The sequence below is a fragment of the Hordeum vulgare genome, chromosome 1H (genome assembly GCF_904849725.1).
Source record: "Hordeum vulgare subsp. vulgare chromosome 1H, MorexV3_pseudomolecules_assembly, whole genome shotgun sequence".
NCBI classification, from domain to species: Eukaryota; Viridiplantae; Streptophyta; class Magnoliopsida; order Poales; family Poaceae; genus Hordeum; species Hordeum vulgare.
In genome coordinates this window covers 279,502,052-279,507,596 of record NC_058518.1, presented here as the reverse complement: position 1 = coordinate 279,507,596, position 5,545 = coordinate 279,502,052, and positions in this window count along the sequence as shown.

Below are 5,545 nucleotides of genomic sequence, written 5' to 3'. Positions count from 1 at the left end.
TTGGTGGCTATTGACAAATTTACCAAGTGGATTGAGGCTAGGCCCATAAAGAAGCTTGATGGCCCCACGGCAATCAGGTTCATCAAGGACATCGCTGTCTGCTACGGTGTCCCCCACAACATCATCACCGACAATGGTACCAACTTTGCCAAGGGTGCTCTGGCACTCTACTGCTCCAAGGAAGGCATCCGGCTCGACTTGGCCTCGGTAGCGCACCCACAATCCAATGGCCAGGTGGAAACGGCGAACGGCCCGATCCTGTCCGGCATCAAGCCAAGGCTGGTGGCGCCACTTGTGAGGTCAGCCGACTGCTGGATTGAAGAGCTGCCGACTGTGTTGTGGAGCCTCCGCACCACGCCGAACTGGTTAAGCGGCTTCACACCATTCTTTCTGGTATACGGGTCCGAGGCAATCATCCCCACGGATGTTGAGTTCGACTTGCCTCGGGTCACCTTATACACAGAGACGGAGGCGAAGGAGGCAAGAGAAGACGGCGTCGATCTGCTTGAGGTGGCACGGGATCTAGCCTTGAGCCGGACGGCCATATATCAACAGAAGCTGAGATACTACCACAGCAAGAAGATCAAGCCCCTCTCTTTCAGAGGGAGACTTGGTGCTCAGAAGAATCCAGCGAATAGCCAGACAGCACAAGCTCTCTTCCCCATGGGAGGGACCTTTCATCATCAGCCGGGCGTTGCATAACAATGCATACTATCTGATAGACGCCCAGAAGCCAAGGAAGCGCAAGAGAGACGACTCCGGCCAGGAGATGGAGCGTCCATGGAACGCGACATTCCTTCGACCGTTCTATTGGTAAGAGTGCAAACGCAAAAGAAAGAGTATGTACGTATGTATCTTTTTCCCTTTTCGGGATTTTTCAATGAATGATGGGTGTTTCAAGCCGGTGCTTGAGACACACCTCTTTCAGATTCATGCCAAGAGTTTCTCACTCATTCGCAAGTTCCCTGATCCGGCTCTACAGGCTTGGGGGCTCGCCAGCCGGCCTGAAAGGTTCCCTTTGGCACCGTCCTTCATGGCCGAGTCCGTGTAGGCCTCGCTACTGGAGTCGCCAGCCTCCTCCTCAAGGGCCGCCTCAGTAGAACTGCCTTCGGTGTCGTAAGGATGAAGATGGAACAAGTCCTCAAGGACCACGTTGCCATCTTCATCACACTCCAAGCCGAACTCGTCTCAGGCGGTGAAAGGAGCAATGCCACTGGCCCTCACCTGCAGCTGATCCTTCAGGGCCTACAGCTCCCCCTCCGAGCCGGCGCGCTGCGCTGGGAGCTTGCCTAAGTACATGTTTCAGTACCAGGACTTGGCCAAGCAAAGCACCATGTATGCACCAGCGCACGCGGTCAGGCGCGCCAGGCATCGAGGAGGGTGCTGCCGGCCTCAAGCCAGTGGGACAGCCGACTCATTAGCGCCGACTCCACGACGTCGGACCACAGCGCCTTCACCATCTCCAGGCCCGCGCTCTGGAGTCGCTCCAAGGAGTTGGCCAGTACGAGCAGGAGGGCCTTGATGCCGATGGCGATCTCCTCCATAGACCAGCCGACGTCGGCATCCACCTCCTCACCAGCAGCGCGACGCTCCTGGCAGCTGGTCTCCACAACCATTTCAGCCGCTTCCCGTGTCCCAGGAAAGATCCCTGGGGTATGGGAAGTGGTGCGAAGAAGAATAAGGGGGGAGGTCAAAAAAAAAGAAAGATCAAGCCAAGATGAAGAAAAACTTACGGTTGAAATGGATGTCGGTCTTGCGGGCCTCCTCCATGGCCTCGCGCTCCCATGTCGCGCTCTGTTGAGCCACGTGGGAGAGCTCGCCTCAGAGGGCGTAGGCCGCCTCCATCTCCTTCGCCAGCTGCACCTACATTTGGGTCAGGGCGGCCTCCTTCTCCTTCAGGGCAGTGTCCTTGAGCTTCATCTCCTCGAGATGAGCCGTCTTGAGGCGCTCCGTGTCGGCAGCGTGGGAGGTGTTCTTCTCCTGAAGGGAGGCGCGCAGCTACTCCAGCTCTGCCTGATGGGCCGCCTCACGATCCTTCTTCTCCGTCTGGAGAAGAACCAGCTGCTGCTGGGGCTGTTTGTCCGCCTTGCGCAAGGCGTCTCGCTCCAAGATGGCAGCATCCAGCCGACCGTAAAGATCACCGACTTGGCCTTCAACCGCCTGGATCTGGGCCCGCAGTATGTTATACGCCCACACTTGGCCATCATGAAGCTCCTACGAACTCTTAGCCGGCCCGATTCTTGTGGGCTACACCCAGTGGGCGCGCTAGCGCGCCCCCACTAAAAAAAGCAAATACGAGCATAGCACAATGAGATTCGGCCCGACCAATGCTTGGCCGGCCCGATTCTCGGGGGCTACACCTAGTGGGTGCACTGGTGCGCCCCCACTGATTCAAGAGCAGGAAAGAAAAAGCCAAACCAAAGCAGAGAAAATGCAAAAGATAGAGGACTCACCATGGTTCGGTCTTCAAGTCGTTCCAGGTCATACTTGGCCACCAGGGATGCCTGCTTCACCTTGTCACCGCTGCTGGAGAACAACGGCACCAGCTCCGGGACGCTGCTGAGGTCGGCGCCTGGGGGCAGTACTGCACGCTCAGCATTGGCCACGCACGAGGTCCTCATGGGCCTGCTACCGGAGATGGGGCTGGATCCTAGGGCGGTCGGGCCGCGGTTGACCACGACGATGGTGTCGTCTCCAGGTGGTCGGTTGGTGGTCGTCTCCCTTGACGTTCCGGCCGACACCGTCTCTGTAGCCGGGGGTGTATCAGCCGTCTCCGGCACCTCCATTGTCACCTTCGGTGCCCCCATGGTCATCTCCGGCGCGCCGTCTACATCATCTTTAGGCGTGTCGGGGATCACCTCAAGGTCCACTCGCGTGGAGGTGGCTGGCTCTGCAGATTTGGCCGGCTCGGCCCCCTGGGTGTGCTTCGGAGCCGCCTCACTAGCTGGCTCCTCCACGCGCACTCGCTTGGTGGGGTCGTGCTTGGTCTTCGACCGTTTCTCCTTGGGGGCCTATTCGGCTCGGCTGGGCTTAGATTGACCTGCGGCCACCTTGCGACCCGGTGTTTCCCAGCGAAGGGTGGACTCAGCGGCCAACGTCTTCTTGGCAGCATCAGCAGCCGCCCAGGCGGCTTGCTCGGCGGACGGAGGCGGTATCCTCCTCCACATCTTCGGCATCCCTGCCAAGTACAATTTGAGGAATCTACCCTCGCACAACAAATCAAAAAGGAGATAACAAAGAGAGCTTACCCAGCCACAACGGGCACCCATTTCCTGTCGACGCCGACGCGGTGCTTCTTAGCGCCGCCGCCTCGGCCTCCGGCAGGAGGGCCTGTTACGGCACGCTTAGGAGACGACTTGGATGTGGTGACCCCTAGCCCTTGTTCCAGGCTGCCTCGCTAGGCGCTACCGTCTCGCCAGCAGTGCAATGGCCTCGAGCCGGGGATGGCTGGAGACTTCCTCCAGATCCTCTGGGTCCTCTCCAAAGGCTGCATCATGTAGGGTAAGCGACGTCTCGTCATCGTCCGTCCAGTCAAGAAGGGAAGGCTTTAACTGCTCACCAAACGGCTCGGAGCCCTCCGACTCCAATGTTTCCTCCGAGTCCTCGGAGGTGGCAACTTGTGGCTCAATCCTCAATCTCTGAGGGGTCTGACGCCTCCACATCGTCGGCTGGCGGATCAAGCTCGTGTAGGCGCTCGAACATCTAGATAAGCGAGTCGGCATCCGGCTCAAGCAAGCAAAACAACAAGTTCATGATGAATAAAGGGGATTTGGGAAGGCACTTACCACTAGAGCTGGATGGGCTCAGTTGTAGGGGGCATTCCCCATTCCCAGTCTCCACCGTCATCCATGTTGGCAGAAGAGATCGAGTTCACATTCCTGGCGACCGCACTGGGTTGGAAATTCTTGGTGGAGAGCCGGCAAGGGTCGTGACGGTCGCCCATCTGACAGATCACATGTGGCCATCTTTGCAGAGGCAGGATCTGGCGAGAGATCATGGTGGCGAGAAGGTCGCGGCCTACAAGGCCGCAAATCTTCAGTTGTCGAGGTGGGCGCATATCTGCGCCACCTCGGCGATGGGCTTCGGGTACGTCGCCTTCCAGTTCGTCTTCGCCATCACAGGAGCGATGGTGAAGGGGGGCAGGTTGATGCAGTCGCGGGAGGGATCGACGTTCTTCACGTAGAACAACCCCTCTGCCACATCTTGATGGGTCTTGAAGCGGCATTTGGGGGAAGCCGGATGACATATGGTGATGCACCAGCGCCGCTCCACACGGCGTCATTGGCCGGAGGTCCTTGAGCTTGGGCACCGCGGCCTTGTCCATCTTCGCAGATTGCTGTTTAAAGAAAAACAACTTCTGCCAGAGGTCGAGGCGGGGCTCAATCCCCAGGAAGCCCTCGTATAAGACAATGAAGGAGGCGAGCTGGAGGATGGCGTTAGGCACCAGATGATACGGCTGCAGGCCGAAGAAGTTGAGGAAGCGGGCGAAGAAATCTCCCACTGGGAGCCCGAAGCCCCGGTAGAAGTGTTCCTCGAACGCTACTAGCTCTCCCTCCGCCGGAGTTGGAGCCGCTTCGGCTCCGGGCACCCGTGCCGCCACAAGTATTGCAGGAGGCAACATACGGCGGTGGCGGAGTGCCTCAATGTTGCCATCGCAAATGTCGCTGCCTACCCGAGCACCGTTGAGCTGCCCCTTCTTAGGAGCACTGTTGGACATGGTGGCGGGCGGTGATGGCTAGGTTGAAGCTCGAGGTGGTTGGCGGCAATGGCTTGTGCGACGATGAAGACAAATCAAGGCTTCTTCTTTCTCTGGGCTCAGGGAAGGAAGGGGCGCATGTGCGGGGCGAGAAGGGGGCGAATGGCCTCCTCGGTGCTCCCGCACCCCATTTAAACCCCCACGAAGGATCATGGGGAGGGGATCCGGTGTGCACGACGCCCACCTCCCCCCTTATTATGGGAACATTAACGCCCCTTGGAGCCTAACCGTTGCGGAGTAAATCCGCAAAGGATCCTTCGCGCGGACGCCGAGGGGCGTCGTGCTGGGACCCAACGCTCAGGTCCAGTTCTGTCATCTGATCAAATCATCATCATGTCAGGCCAGGGCGTGGCACATGGCGCAACCTGCGGCAAAGCCGAGGCGTTCCTTGGAAGCCAGCCGGCTTCCGAGCCGGCGCCTCCTGCCGCACGCGGCTAAAGGAGACCGACAACAAATAACACAAGCCGGCGAGGCCTCCTGCTTCGAGGCGGCGGGCCTCCCCTATTTGGGGACTACTGACGAGGGGATAATCTCGGGGTAGGCTCATCGAGCCTACTCCTTTGCCTTCTACCTTCAAGGAAAAGCACGACTCATTCTATGCGGCCCAATCCCCCTGGCCGGCTAGGAAGCTCCTGCCGGCTAGGGGCGAGACGGCCGAATCTCCCTGGCCGGCTAGGAAACTCCTGCCGGCTAGGGTCGAGACGGGTACCTCCCTCTGGCCGTCTAAGCTGCGCCGGCCGGCTAGAGGCGAGACAGCTGTTCCCAGGATGGCTAGCGAGGCGGCTAGCC